General features: G+C 40.0%; 1 protein-coding gene across 7 annotated transcripts in view; it reads left to right on the top strand.

Annotated features, from left to right (window-relative positions):
• The window catches only part of rbfox1 (RNA binding fox-1 homolog 1), a 170,762-nt gene that overhangs the window by 81,391 nt on the left and 72,736 nt on the right, over positions 1-16,635 (top strand). For 2 of the 7 annotated variants that reach the window (XM_079835797.1, XM_079835800.1), the window contains exon 1: positions 374-676. The exons of the other annotated variants lie outside the window; for them this stretch is intronic. The gene's annotated coding sequence lies outside the window, so the exon portion shown is untranslated. Of the gene's footprint in view, positions 1-373; positions 677-16,635 lie in introns of those variants that run through there. 7 annotated transcript variants of the gene reach the window in all.

Genomic DNA, 16,635 nt, shown 5'->3' with positions numbered 1-16,635 from the left:
AGAAATTGCCCACCACTGAGTGACCCCACCGCAGAGGATCAAATGGGAAGTCAGCTCAAATAAAGTTAATAGTGCATTAACTGAAGGCAGCATTGCTGAAGCCCCTAAGCAGTGTTCCTCATCCAGCGCCTTCCCCTCTCCTTCCCCCCTTTTTAGCTCCTCATTTGTCTTTTATCCTCTCCTCACTTCCCTCTTGTGAAACCCCAAGGCAGCTACTGTATATTTGTACCTCCAAGGCGAGGCGGCACGGTAAAAATCGGGAAAAAAAATGGATTGGCTGCGATGTATAGGAATGAGGCACGCGAACCAATGGAGTGTGCCGTTGGCCCCTCCCCTCTGCATATCTCCGCTCCTCCGCAGCTTGCAAGTAAGCAGCCTGATGAATAACACAGAGGGGACTTGTCTCTGGGATTATTAATTTCCCATCTCTCTCTCTCTCTCTTTTTCTCTCTCTTCCCTCCCTGTCTCTCTCTCTCTCCTTTCCCTTCCCTCGTTCTGTCTCTGTGTGCTTCCCCCCTTGCGCGTGGCTTTTTTTTGTTTCTTGCCTTGCTGTTTGAAATGATCCTTTTCCATTCAGTGTGAGAGTGCATGAGTGTTGCTTCATGGAGCTGTGCGGCCACTGTTAACACTGCCTGGTAGCTATTCTTCCACACAAGAGCTCTCACGTCACGAGGGGGTGAGTTGGTATCTATTAAAATCAATATAGTGTCGTGAGACCCGGGGCTAAGGCAGTGGGGGGGGTGTACGGCAGGTTTTATAATGAAATTTTCAATCTGAGTATGCCTGCGTCTAAGTCTGACCTACAAAGGAAAGGGAATTTCTCGCCGAGGACTCCAGTTGAGCGCCGGTGCGCGGACGGATGCGCGTATTTGTATGTGTGTGTGTGTTAATGTCAGAGAACGCCTGGGTCTCATAGTGTGATCAGTCAGCTAACAGAGCAGCGAGTTGCTTTTGTTGCTAAACATCAGGCATGCTTTTATTGCAGCTAATGGGGATGAGTGTGAGAGACCTTGATTTTGCTGGGGGAATGGCAATGGGATGGAAATGCGAGCTAATGATGGGTAATTGAAATAGCGGGGAATTATAGTTTGTTTTGTTGATATTCTCTCCCTCGCACACACTCGCTCTCCCTCTCTGAACCTTTGTTGGAATATTGATGACTCTCTCAGGCTGCAAAAATGATAATGATTATAATGACATCTGCATTGGAAAGTACTTACGAGAGCAATTACAACTAACAATTGAACTTAACGCACTTTATGTGACACATTTGGGCCGTGACTTGACTCGCACATGAAGGGGCACTATAGTGAAGCGGTGTGTGCGGTACAGATCTGTTTGATTGAGAGTGTGGATTCATGTGTTTGTACTGCAGAAGAAGGTTGAAACGTAACTTCTGACGCATCGTTTGGTGCCGACCACATGGCTGTGTTTTGATTGGTTGTTAGAGTGGGACATAATTTGTGGGAGGAGTTTAGAATGCAGCTGCTTGTTCTGAAACTAGATTTTTGGTTTTTAACTTTTTTACTTAGTAACTTCAAATTGGACTAAGATTCTTTTAATATTTGAATTTGATTAAATGTGTGGAATCACATAGAATCACACATGTAATATAAACAGGTAAAATATCATTCAGTTCTGGCCACATGGCGTTGTTTTGATTGGCTGTTTGTGTGTAACATCATTTGTGGGAGAGGTTTGGAGTGTAGCTTTTATTTAGATTTTGTGGCTTACTGTACATTTTTAGTTATAAGGTGAAATAAGCAAACACTATTGTCCAGTCAATCAACCAATCAAAACACGATCATGTGTAGACATTGAATTATATTTTAGAAGTTATATTTTCACCAATGTATACTTTGTGATTCCACATATTTATTCAAATGAAATTAAATAAGAATTTGATTAAATGTGTGGCATTGTATTTTTGTGCAGTATAAGCAGGTAAAAAATGTCAATAGATATAATTCAATTCTAATGACATGTTAAAGGGACCATCAAAATAAATTGAAACTAATATATTTTGTAACGGGGTTTGTTGTTATGGGAAGAAGGAGTTGGGAAATGACGAACGCTCAACACACTTTAATCAATAAAACAAACAAACTAAAAGTAAAAGCGGCAGCCACTCACGGATGACTGCCGCGCACACACATAACAATAACGTAAATTCCAGGCCTGGTCCTCTCTGGTCCTTCACTGTCGTCGCTCCTCCTTTTATGCGTCCGAGCTCCTCCGTGAGACACAAAACTGGTGCGGCGCACATGCTGCCGCTCATTATAACTCACAACCGGCCTCGCCCCGTTCTCACGTCTCCTCGGCCTCGCTGCTTGCCACAATTTTATTTACATTTTGTTGACATTTTACTTTTTTTTTTTACTAAAATGTTTATAAAATGTAAGTTGTAATAAGCATGTACTAAAATGCAAATAAAAACTATTCTCCACACATTTAGCTAATCGTGTAGATATTGAATATTTATTCAAAATTTCATTTGATTTCACTTTGATTTCCTTTTCAAATGTTTGCTAAAATTATTTAATATGAGGATTCACATATTGGTGCAAAGTAGGTAAAATGTAACTTCCAGTGTATCATTCATTGTTAACCATATGACTGTTTTAATTGGCTGTTTTTGCATTTGTGGGAGGAGTCAATTATTACAGATTTGTACAAATATTCAATATGTTTTACGTTTGACAAGCATTTTTAATCAAAATATAATTCAATGCCCATATGAATAGTTTTTTTTACACATTCTTATTTTAACTTTCTGAGCCATTTTTTAAAACTTTTTTTATTGCTTTAGCTCATTTTCAGATTAAAATTAAGTAAAACGCCCCCCCCCCCCACTTTTTGTGTGTGGTTTAATCTCCCACACTGTGGTGTACATTGTCATCCCCCCCCCCCATTCTTCCTAAAGAAAACATGATCCTCTACATAAGCTGACATGACTATTTATACCCTCATTACATTGTTTTCAGTAGCTTTGTTCAGTCGAAAATGATTTTGGAAGAAATAACAATGGCAGGAAAAAAGCAAAAAGAGCGAGCGCGCAAGGAAGAGGTAGAGAGGGAGAGAGAGAATACCCCACATTCTGTTTATGTAATTTAGTGAGTCATAACGTGGGTGCATGAGGCATTATGCAAGTTCTGGTTGTGCTTTGAAAAATTGGTTATCTCCACAGCACCTACAAGGCACACAGATGGATGCGCCTCAGTTGTGGTGCGCCTGAGCCCTGGCAGTGCGGGGAGCCAGGGCGTCTCAAAGCAGGGAGCCCTTCTGGAGGAGGACAGGCCTCTTTTTCTCGAGCCGTCAGAGCTTTGGATTGGTAAATCCTGTGGGCTTGACCGAATAGAGGAAGTGCAAAGCTACATGAGGGTGAATAATCATAGTGTGCAGGAGAGGGGATTTCGCAGGGCACTGCATATGCCTTGTGCCTACAATTCACCCCGCCGCTCATTAGATGCTGAATACATCATGCAGATTTCTGCCAGTCCTCTCATTTCAAATGCAGCTCCTCTTGACAGAAATTAGAAAAGAGAATATATAATCAAATTGGGGTGTGTGCGTGTGTGTGTGTGTGTGTGTGTGTGTGTGTGTGTGTGTGTGTGTGTGTGTGTGTGTGTGTGTGTGTGTGCGTGCGTGTGCGTGCGTGTGCGTGTGTGCGTGTGTGCGTGTGTGCGTGTGTGCGTGTGTGCGTGTGTGCGTGTGTGCGTGTGTGCGTGTGTGCGTGTGTGTGTGTGTGTGTGTGTGTGTGTGTGTGTTTTCATTTTGCCACTTTCCATATAATTAAATTTTTGGTAAGACTTTACAGTAAGGTCCCATTAGTTAACATTAACTAACATTTTACATTTATTCATCTTTGTGAACTGTTCATTGTTAGTTCATGTTTGCTCAGGTCCATTAAATAATATTAATAGATGAACTGTCAGTTTTAATAATGTATTACCTTATGTTGTTAACAAATGTAACCTTATTGTAAAGTGTTACCCTTTTTTTTTTTTTTTGCTTTAAAAGGGAATTCACATTTAAAAACACAATATTATATTACACATAATATCACAATATTATTCTCAAATAAATATGTTGAATCAAATCTGATACCCCCCCCCCCCCCCCCCAACAACAAAAAAAGCTTGCTAAAAACAAAACAAGCGCCAATTTTGCCTATCCGATTATTCCCCATGACTTAACAAAGATCCAGACTGTTCAAACACCATGTTCGCCGACTGTAAAATATCCCCGGGCCGCAGTGATTATATGTTTCATCGTTTGGAAAATGCATGGCCCTTGAGTGTAAGAATGAAGTATAGTGTTAGATCGCTCCCTCTTTTATTTCCCTTGGAAGCTGGTGAAGGGTTGCTGCGTACTCTGTTATCGTCAGTGGGAGTTAAGTGCTGTGTGTTGAGCACAATCGGAACGTGTTTATTGCGGCGATTATGTAACTGGTTATAGTCTTAGAATGTCCTGTGCTGCCGTGGCCTCGTGGCGCACATTACGCTAGCTGCTAGTGTTGCTGTTTTGCTTGCGGCAGGGCAAAGGGGGGGGTGGGGTAGATGAGAGGAGGGTGTCGGGGAAACCTCACACCGGGCAGATGCTGTTTGCTATCGGTTGTGGAGTGGAAATAGAAACGTAGCATTCCTCCGCACGCCGGTGTGTCATACTTGTATTGAAATGATAATGGAGCACATGCCGATGTAAGGGGGGCTCCGCTCTCAACCCCACAGGGAGTTGAAGGAGAATACCACGGTCGATAGTTCTGCACCACAAAACAAAACAAAAAAACGCTCTCTGCTCTCCTGGTGATACATATAAATGCTGGCTCCTTATTACGGCATTGTTAACAAGACGCCACGTCTTAGGCAAAGGAGCCATTAAAGAAAACAGTGACTGTTATTAAGTCAATGACTGAGTGAAGCACGCTGGGGGTGATAAAATGGTCATATTAATACCATGAACTCACGCGTTCGCTAAATGGGGCAAGTATATTGCTTTGTAAACATTTTCACATCAATAGTACGGTGCCACAACAAAAGATAAACCCCAGGTTGAACAAGGAGATAAAGCGACTGTTTCACAAGATTAAATATAAAGTAATGCCAGCTTGGCAGCCAGGCCGTGTGTTGCATGGATTATTTATAATGGGCAGAAAAAAATGCAAATCATACAATTACAGGCCGTAAAGCCAAGTATTAAAATAAGAGAGCAGAATTAAGGCCTTTAGCTGATGTGATGAAAATACATTTATATCTAACATTTGCATTTTGGCAAACAAAAGTCAGATCCAGAATACTATCATTTTTTTATTTATAACTTTTGTTTGTGTTCCGCGTGAGCTTTTTAAAGGGTATTTGTGTTTTTAATCGGCACACTTAAAGCACAATAGTTTCACGCCTGCTTTGAATATTGTTTTTTTAATCTACACAGGCAGCTTTTCTAATGTATGACATGGAGGAAATTACCTCATAAAGAGTCATGGAATTTCTCCAACATGGAATTGTTGTGTTGTTTGTAGATCTCTGTGTTGTAAAGAAGGCCTCCATAATCCATTTACTTCAATTTGTAAACACACAAATGACACCGTGCACCAGCGCAGATGTTATGAACCCCGTATGTATGCAACAGAAATCTTCTAATACCTCGTATATCTAATCTTATTCAAATCAGGAAGCATGTCTGCGCCTTGGTTTTGCAGTGAATAAGCATTAAATGGAAAGAAGCATTCGACGAATGCATTAAGTAGTGCATAAATGGCTTTTTTTGCTCATTTAACTTTTTTGAATTGTTTATTATTAAGGAGAAATTTGATATCAAATGTACGTTGTCATATTCTCCGTACACAATAATGGATTTGTTATTATTTATAGGTTAAATGTACATGGAACAATATTTGTGTTTTGTCCTTGCTAGGTTTACTTTGCACGTATTGTGCTTGAGTTTATTCCAAAGGATAGAAGTCTGTGGCTAATCCTCTGGTTTGTACATACTGTCGGCTTTGATAGGGGAAAAAATGAAGATGCCGTGTGGGTGTGCAAGATTAGGCTTATCTTCAATTGCATTGTATATAGGGATATCCGCGGTGACATTGACAGAATAGGACGCTTCTCCCTTTAAAACAAGCCAAAGGAATTTGCAGGTTGAAACAGTGGAGGCGATCAGGAGTGGTGGAGGCGCCCATGCTGCAGTTTGTTTGTGGTGGCGTGCTTATGCATGATAGCCCCAGCTCAGGACAACAGCAGGATGAATAAAACGCTCGGATTGTTCACACTCATTGTCCCGCTGCGGTTGCTCTTTGTCCTGAAGATACCTTCGCTTAGCTCTCTACATCATGTTCTTACCACCCCGCCGCAGCGGCTCCGTCCTTCAGGATGTTTGAGATGCCAGAGCCTCTAATGGCCCCTGCCAAGATGCAAAGAGAACCACTTTTGAGATGGGGATGCACACGCCACAACAAATCAAACTCATTTTGTTGTGTAAATTGCACTTTCCCGTCTCCTGTGTTGACATGTGGTGAATGCATACAACATGTTCCTGGATCGACATCTTTGTTGATCATAGAACATCATACTAATCAATCAATCAGACTTGAAGGGCAAGTTTACAGTTTCTGTCAAATTATGGCTTATACGGCCAGGGTTAGGTGCTTCTACATCAGTGTTATTCACCTATCATTTCCCTCTGGTTTTCCTGTCAGGTTTAGGGGAAGGGATAGGGTTAGGACTAAATTTTCAGAAAGGAATGTTGTTCCAGGACATGTCTTATTTGGCAAAATCACAGTGACCGTTTATTTTCTATTGTATTTTTTTTAGGGATGTACTTAGATATTTACACCGATCAGTTTGGACACATTCATGAACCATGACTTTGTACTTGCTATTTGGCTGCATCGGCATTCGTGCAAGATAATATTAAATAGTCAATATAGTTCCTGGAAGAAAAAGACTGTAAAATTTAAATATACAGTATGTTAAAAAGTGTTTTTAGGAATACACTAGGATATAGATGGCTTCAAAGCTTATGCTCATGGACTAAAAGTAAACAAGTAAAATAGTAAACAAGTCCGTAATGAACGTATTTTGCTACAGTCAGTCTCCATAAAAGCGCAGAGGTCGACACAACAGCCCCTGCGTCAATCATTACAGATATTTTTCCTCAGTGGCCGAGTTGACTTCTCACTCTACCTCCAGCTTGCGTGATTGATGTCGGGAGAGGTTAGTAGAAAAAGAATACACTGTATTCTTTGACCGACGGTGGGCCACTGTCCTCTTTCTATCTCTCCCTCGCATACCCCCTCCTCTCTTTCTTTCAGGAAAGGCCTGCTTCAGGACTACCGCAATTTTTCAGCTCCAGCCCGAGCACCTCTGCCCCCAGACTTAGCCCAGCTGCTGTGGTCCACAGACACACTAATTGGCCCTGATTTAGACGGCTGTGCTTTAAGTGCACTCTGCTGTGTGTGCTGCGTGGGGCTGCCATGTCAGTCCACTCTTTTCCCACTGGCTCTTTAGGCCATTACCTAAATGAAGTGCTGCCACTGGAAGTTGGTGAGCACATGCTAACGGTGAGGTATTGATTTGTGGGTTATTTCAAGTGATGATATCTCTGTCTTCAATCCAGAAAGAAGGAGAAAAATCACCAGAGAGCTGTTTTTTTATCGCACACTTGGATGATTTACAAGTTAATTATTTTGTTTGTTTTCATACGGTTCACTTGAGGGCTACACTCTATAAGTAAAGGAAATAATCCATGAATATTCATGAAAAGTCAAGTCAATTGTATTTGTATATTGCTTTTCACAATACACAATGCTTCAAATCAGCTTTACAGAAAATCAAGATGTTAATTTTTATAATATCTTCATGTCTTATACTTTAGTCACATATAGCAGATTAGAGCTGGGCAATAAAATTGATTACATTTTGCAACAATATAAACAATCAAGCAGTTGAGATTTGCCATATAAAGTAGTATATATATATATCGTTGTACATTAGTGTATGTATGTGGGTAAAGTTGGATATACTTATATATATATCCAACTTTATATAGAGAGCTGTGTGATTAATATAATGTACATTTTTCAACAATCATTCAAGACAAGTTGAGATGTATAGATAAATATATATTCTACAGCATTGCCGCAGTTTCTTTAGACACCAGATATAATTTTGTACTAGTGGGTATAGGACACTGTAGTTCATTTATGTAAGTGAGGATAGCAAAATAATGTAAAATGTGACATTTTATACCCAAAAAGTCTTGATACAGTGGCCTACCAGTAAAATGTATACAAATTTGGGACCAAAATTATTCAGACACTTTGACCTGACCATGTTGCGCTTAAAGGGTTAGTTCACCCAAAAATGAAAATTCTGTCATTAATTACTTACCCTCATGTCGTTCGACACCCGTAAGACCTCCGTTCATCTTCGGAACACAAATTAAGATATTTTAGTTGAAATCTGATGGCTCTGAAAGTCCTCCATTGGCACAATGTACTTTACACTCTCAAGACCCATAAAAGGTACTAAAGACGTCGTTACAAAGTCCATCTCACTACAGTGGTTCTACAATAACTTTATGAAGCGATGAGAATAGTTTTTGTGCACAAAAAAAACCTAAATAACGACTTATATAGGGATGACCGATTTCAAAACACTGCATCATGAAGCTTCGAAGCGTTATGAATCAGCGAGTCGTTTCATGATTCGGATCATGTGTCAAACCGCTGAATCGACTCACTGATTCATAACGCTTCAAAGCTTCATGATGCTGTGTTTTGAAATCGGTCATCAGCCACCAATCGGAACATCTAATTGTGTACTTAAATTTGACAGCTGATTGGTTAATTGTAATCCATGATATCTTTCTATCAAAGATGAATTTGTTCTGTCACAGTTTAACTCTTGAGCTCTTGTCATATTTTCTAAACTATAGCGTATTATATGATAACGTGTGAGAATTTTAAAGGTGTCTGCATACATTTAGGTTTGACTGTATGTATATACAGACTGTATGTGTTGGTATATAGAGTTCTCTTTCTGTGATGCACAAACGTGCTGAACTGAAGCCAAGTTGTTTACTGCATCACGTTTCAGAGGTGCCAAGGCCTGAATCAATTTTAACTTCACAGCTAGCGAGGCACGGATGGAAATATGGACATTTGTGTGGCTACGCCCTGCCAGTCCTCAGAATTAAAGCCATTAATCCAAACACAGGTGATTGTTTTAGCACACCAACACAGCAGATCGAGCAGGGAAAAAGGTGTCCGCTTAAAGAAAGCCAACAGTGTTTAAACAAATACGTTTTCCCCTTGCAAATCCTGTTAGGAGAGTCAACGGAAGTAGTTCTGCTTAAAATCATTAGCATCTCAAGTTTCTCAAATTGAATATGCATCAGATGCACGTTTTCTCAAAGCGCACTCTGAAACGCATGTGGTCCGGCTGTAGTCCGTCAGCCAGTCCAGAGCGGCGAAATGACTTGGGTTTGCCGAGCACATTATTGTGTATTTGACAGTTCTTGACAGTTCAATTTTAGCCCTGTGTTCGGCTGACATTATTCTATCAGGGCCCTCCATAATCTGAGGCTGTAATACGCCGGATGCGGCAAATGCTTATTTCCAAGACCTCTGCGGCAGGGGCTGGCCTGCGCCATCACTCATATCTCAATTACCTAATCTAATGCATCTCAGTGGGCTGCTGCCCGAGCTTCATTTACTGTAAGTGCTAGAAGCTCCTCTGCGATTGTTATGTGCGCCAGCACCAACCTGCGCCGTCTAGGGGAAAGTGAGCTCAATCGGAGAGGGGCAGGGAAACACTAGAAGAAGGGAGGGGGGAGACGGCGGTGGAGAAGAAAGCGAGAAAGACTCAGTGAGGGAAAAAAACAAGTTTGGGGGAGACAAAGAGAGAACAGCAAGCAGGGCTCTGTAAGAGGGTGTCATGCATCGGCAGGCGGAGAGGAAGAACACTGTAGAATAGACGAGTATTAGCAGATACGCGCATGCTGTGATGGGAGCAAGAAGCAGAGCTCCTCTCCAATAGTGTTTGCCTCCTCATTTTTGGGAGATTCTAGCTCGGTTCCCAAACATAGTGAGCTGTCTGCTGCTAACATGGGTAGCTGACTACTAAGGCAGCATACTGTCATGGATCTTTATAGCTGACTCATTTAGAACGCACACTTCTCACAAATATTGGGTATTTAAATATAGATTTATTCATAATAACTAAACTAGTCATAATGCATTATTCTCTGCAAAGGATGTGATGCTGTCTTAGAATTAGGCTAAAATTAGATATCTTTGAAGGGAGCATCCTTAAGTTACATACACTACCATTCATCAGTTTGCAGTCATTAAGATTCTTTAAAGTTTTTGATAGAAGTCTCTTCTGCTCACCAAGCAGATCAAAAATACAGTAATATTGTGATACGTTATTACAATTTAAAATAACTTTTTTTATTTGAATATTTCCTTTGAAGTCAAAGCTGAATTTTCAGCATCATTACTCCAGTCTTCAGTGTCACGTGACCCTTCAGAAATCATTCTAATATGTTGATTTGCTGCTAAAGAAACATTTATTGTTATTAACAGTTGAAAATAGTTGTGCTGCTTAACATTTTTGTGAAAACTGTGATACATTTTGTGATGGTAGAAAACGTTTCTAAAATTGTAAAAGTCACTTTTGATCTAATTCGTCCTTGCTAAACAAAAGTATACATTTCATTAAAAATAAATAAAAAAAATTAATATATATATATATCCTACTGACCCCAAACTTTTGAACAGTAGTGCACTTTTTGGGATAGATTTTACATCAGGAACTTAAAATGCTGTTTTTGTGGATGGATGGACATTTTGTTACAGGCGTTTTGTTACAGAGATTTAAAATCTTGCTGAAAAAAATTTATATTGGCATATTACTTAAGATTTTGCACTATTTCTAGTCCACAAATCAAATTGAATTTTTTTCTGAAATTATTTTTTTAATTTTATTTCAGTGTTATGTACACTATACTGTATATTGTGTATAATTAGAAGCTAGTGTTTTGAGACGTTTGGACTCACTCAGGCTTGTGAAGACAAATGGCCTAAGTGTCTGCTTGGTTTTTTTAGAGTGTAAACAATGGATGAGAACAGCAGGAATCTGGAGATATTTCACCCAAACTAGCCTCTCCGGCAAGACCACAGGCAAAGGAGCCTCTTCCCCTCTCGATCCTTTTATGACAGCTGGAGAGGGATTCGTCCACAGCCTGATTTACTGTAGTGTGGATGAGATTCACATACTAAGCCGGCTTTTAAATCATTTTTAAAACTGTCAAGTGAAATGCTTTCCAGTAACACTGGTGAGCTAATATATTAGCGTTGCCTTGGAAACGGAGGGAAAGAAATTGTTTGATGTATCCTCAGAGGGTTTAAACGAGGGTAGGATGGCGGCGCGGCAAAAGTTGCTCGCCGCTTGTTTTCGCATTCTGTTCCAGTTAATTGTCTTGGATGGCTAGTAATTAATCAATGCGTTTTTGTCAGGTCGCTGCACACGCTCTAGAGATCTGTCAATAAGTCACGTCAGACTCATCAGATATATCAGTGACACACTAGAATCACCACAACAATTAAAACTGCAATTAGAGCAGGCGATGCTGTCCCACGGCGGCACACTTGCTTGCGTGCACTAAGTGTGTGTGTGTGTGTGTGTGTGTTTGTAAGTGTATGCAGATCATCAGCGAGTTTAAGCGCAGAGGTGTGCACTGAGAACTCCACTGCTAATATATTTTGTCAGGGAGGTGAGTGTTGGTGATAGAGTGGCCATGTTTACGTCTGTATTCCCCCGTGACAGACTTCCCCGGTTCCCACTTCTCTGTCTGTCTATTACGCAGTGCAAAGGTTGGACTGTCAGCTCTGTCTGTCACCCCCATTCTGCATCAGGAAAGCGTGCCAAGGGCCAAGCCACTCACACACACACACACACACACATGCATACTCACACACCCCTCCAGTTTGCCCGGTGACCTGTGCTTTTCTTGGTGTGTGTTACAGAGCCTGTGCAGTGCTGGGATCAGCTGACACAAAGCTCCTAAAGCCACGGCTTTCCTGCTCAACCACCGCAGAGCAAATCCGCAGATCTACCTGAGTTCTTATGATGCACCGTTCTTGCCTGTAAAAGCTGCAAGTTCACCCAAAAAAATAAAATATTCGGTCATCATTTATGACATTTCAAAACGTATGACTTTAATTCATCCGTGGAATGAAGAAGGAGATGTTCTGAAGAATGTACTGGTTGTTCTTTTTACAATTAATGGGGTTTCAAGCTGCATAAAAGTGTTATAAAAAGGTATATGTTTTGAGTCTTTTGAGCCACACAATAGCTTTGCGTGAGGAAAACATCCACTTTAGATCTCTTTGTGTTTGTGATAGTTCCTGTGAAAAGTACTGATGCAGAAATTTGTGAATGAATCAATTTTGAGTTTAAATCAATCTTTTGATTTATTCACAAATCAGTCTTGATTTAGTGGCTTGAGTTCGACTTAATGACTAAAATTTTGGTTCATTCCTCACTCAAATTAATTACATTTAAATTGAAGGTAATATAGTGTGTAAACGAATCGTTTGTTTAAGTTGAATCTTTTAAAAGAACCATTTGATTCACACAAACTGTCTGAACGATTCATTAACAGATCGGACTGTTCGTTCTTCACACAAGACTATAGGGATTGGTCAGTCGTGCCATATTTCATTTTTGACCATAATGTAAATTGATCGTACTGTAGTTTAACAACTTGGCAAAACATCTTTTAAAAACAAAAATTCAGTAGACAAAAACTCCATAAAATTATGTGATGTGGTAAAAACTGTAAGTCTATCCCTCACAGCCTTGTTTTCATCTGTGCAAAATTCCATATGGTTTCTGCCCCAACTAAAGATGTAATATGAACTATTATGATACATTCATGATGCTTTTGCATCTTTTTTTGAAGCAGTACATTCTTCAGAATGTCCTTTTGTATTCAAAGAACGAAAGGCATACAGGTTTGGAACAACATGACCGAGAGTAATTAATGACAAAATGTTCATTTTTTTTAAGGGTGAACTATCCTTGGTAACACTTTAATTTGATGGTCCACTTTAGACATTGTACTAACTATAAATAACTTTGCAACTAAGTCTCATTAGCGTGTTAGTAGACTGTCTGCTTAATATCTGCTTACACTTTATTTCAATAGTCCCCCAACAGGCATTATACTGACTATAAGTAACTTTACAACTACATGTCAACTTATTCTACCCTAACTTAACAGTCCACTAACTGTCTGTAGTAAATGTTGTTTGTACGGGAAGAAGGAGGCGGGAACCGGCGAACAATCAAAACATTTAATCAAAATAAAATGGCGGTGGCAGCCCCTCACGGTCGACTGCCGCCTACATACAAACAAACACAAAATGAAAATAAAAAGCTGCAGCCCCTCACGGACGACTGCAGCGAACACAAAATAAAACATAACACAAACTCCAGGCCTGGTCCTCTCTCGTCCCTCACTGTCGTCGCTCCTCCTTTATACTCCCTCACTCCTCCGCAAGGGCTGAGATCGCTGCGGCTCGCAGCTGGCGCTCATCCTCTCTGATGAGCGCCGCCTCGTCCCGCCCTCACGGTCCCTCGGCCTCGCTGCTCGCCACATAGTCTATAGTCCACTAATAGTCTAATGAGAGTAAGTTGACATGCAGTCGCAAAGTTACTTATAGTTAGAAGAATATCATAAGTGGAACTTCAAAATAAAGCAAGCATGTCTCTTTTTTTAAGGGAGATGTGAAGGGGTTATGATCCTGGCCTCAACTCAGATAGGAGAAAATACCTGATATGAGGAGACAAAGAGCCACATATATTGACTTTAGAGAGAGAGAGAGAGAGAGAGAGAGAGAGAGTGGCAACACTGCTTTTGTGTTTGGTAAAGCAGACGGCCCTGGAGGCTTTGTGGGGAGCCACAGCGATACTGGAAATGGGTCCGGCAGTTTATGACACTTCACAGGATGTGTGATAGGAGATGCTGATGTGTGGAAGCCCCCCGATAACCCCAGTGTAAACCCTTGGGCTTCCACCAGTCATACCTTTAATTTACAGTGATAACTTTTCACCGCACCTCTCAACCTCACATTCCCACAGTGCTGTGTTAACATTACACAGCTACGGTGGCACATGGAGGAAACGGCTAAATCGCAAGTGCGGCCTGTTTAACCGGTGACATATGCGCTCAAAGTTGCGCAGGCGTACCGAACGGACGTGCCGGTGCATGGATGATGCTGAAATACGACCTTTTAACATTGAGCGGCTGGCGTTTGCAGTGAAAACGGTGATGAAAATAATTTGATGGAACTGTTTTCGTAAAGTAATTTGGGCCATTTGACGCCATAACAGATGGGCCATATTCAGAGATGTTGCATCCTCTGCTAAAATTAATAGCACAACTTTTACAGCAGCTGACACTAATGTTTTTATGCTGGCTTTTGGAGTATTTTATGTCGCTAGTCGAAACTAATAGCTCGGGTTACTACACAGTGTAAACATTTATAATGTCAATTTTAAAACATCTGGCAATAATGGGATGTATCTTGTTAGACGGCGAGGCTTGTCAACACAGTGAACGTAATTATGACAGATGCCAGTTCTCCAAGCTCACTCATGAAGACACATGTGAGCGCACACACGTGATGCCTACCCTCCATTCTGCGCTTGCACAGAAAATCACTGGGCTGCCTAACAAGCCATTGAATTAATTGTTTGTAACTAGTGTAAATATTTTCAAACTGTGCAAAAGCATGAAATTGGCCAATATAGGGAAAATGAAACGCAATTAATCCACAGCTCCCATAAAACAGATAAGGACAGATAAATCTTGCACATGAAATGGCGTGCAATTCATTTGCGCTGGTTTAAAGGCTTTGTTTTAACTGAAACAGAATTTGTATATAAAGGAATGATTGACTAGTCGTCTACCGGTCGACTAGCTTATTCAAATATGTATAGTTAATTGTTAATTGTTTTATATATATATATATATATATATATATATATATATATATTATACAATTATGTAAACATTCAAACAGACACATTTGGACTTTTTGAAAGAGGTTTTTTAAGTTAAAACATATTTTTAAACACCTTTTAAAAACTCATCTTATAATCACTACGTTCTGTTGTTGTGCTTCGTCCGATCTCCTAAAATGTATGGGGCCCAGGATAAAATATTTAAGGCGGGCCGTCTCTCCCCCATTCTCAACATTCCCCACTGCGACTACCCCTAAGAATTGTGTCTGATCATAAATCATGTCAACCACACTAGTGTGTGTGTGTAGTAGAAAATATGTGTATCTCTACCTTCTGTTTGAGCTGTTGAGCATGTCATACACAATAATGTCTCATCCTGTTTAGGTCATCACTGACATGCATCCAACTGCACGTGCTTTAATAGTCATGATTAAAGAAACTGATTGGAGATGGAGCTCATTCGCCGGCCTTCCCGGAGGGCCATGAGTTCGTTTCTGGCAGAGACATCTGTGTGTCCTGGCCTGCTCCTGCAGCTCTCTGTGTGTGTCCATCTGTGTGTGATTAGTTCTGCTCTTAGTGTACCTGTGCGCTCGCTCTAGAAATCATTAGGCCTGGTCATACCTCTCCTAGCTACGCTTCACAACATCTGTCATGACACAGTCATCAGAGACCCTGCAACATCTGCCAGAGTCTTAGCCTTTGTTTCCTCACACTCCGTTTCTTGTTCTCCTTGTTACCACTGTTGTTGTCAATCCCCCTCTTTTCCTACCTTTTTTCCTTCACACAAACCAGAACTTTGACAGCTCTTTGATCAAACAGTATTAACGTCCTACCCCTTGCTCGCCATTGATCCTCAGATAATATACGGTTCCTTCTTACTCAAAGAATGTTGCAGCTGACCTGAAAGATGAGAATGATTTCAGTCTAGTGGTCTTAAATGAAAGGGAAAAGATGGAGGCTTTTACATTTTAAATAAATCTGAGATTCATTGTTTATTTAAACAAATATGGAAATATACATCCCTCAAAATGTTTTCAATAGTTATTTTATTAGTAGTTATTATATTATACGTAGTTATTACTATATATACTATTATATACTATATTATGTTATTACTAATAATGTACTGAAATAAATCATAAATATTTTATTTAACTTTATTTGCATTTTGGAGTTATAATTATAGAATTGGATTTTGTATGATAACAATATAATTGTATTAAATAAGTATTGTATATTTAGTATATTTACAATTATATTGTAACTTTCATTATCACAAAATAAGCTGGGTGATCTGGTCTTGTATCATCATAAAGTGCTTCGAGTGCATAAAGCAATAATGACCTGATGACTGTACATTATCTCTGTTATTATGCGACTTGACAAATAAATATATAAATGGACATGGAATATTGATCTTGAGTTGAAATTATTTTATTACGTGAGAAGAAAGAGACATGAAACTAGCAGCTATGTAGGAAATCAGGTAAAATATTTAACTGCGGAAAGCTGCTTATGACCAATCAGAATGAAGTATTCCACAGAGCGGTGTAATAAATAATATAAATCCATAATATATATTAGGCTAACTTCATATGAT

This window comes from Gobio gobio, assembly GCF_949357685.1.
Source record: "Gobio gobio genome assembly, chromosome: 1".
Classification (NCBI taxonomy): Eukaryota; Metazoa; Chordata; class Actinopteri; order Cypriniformes; family Gobionidae; genus Gobio; species Gobio gobio.
Note: the sequence above shows the minus strand (reverse complement) of the source record. Positions and strands in the feature narration are given on the sequence as shown.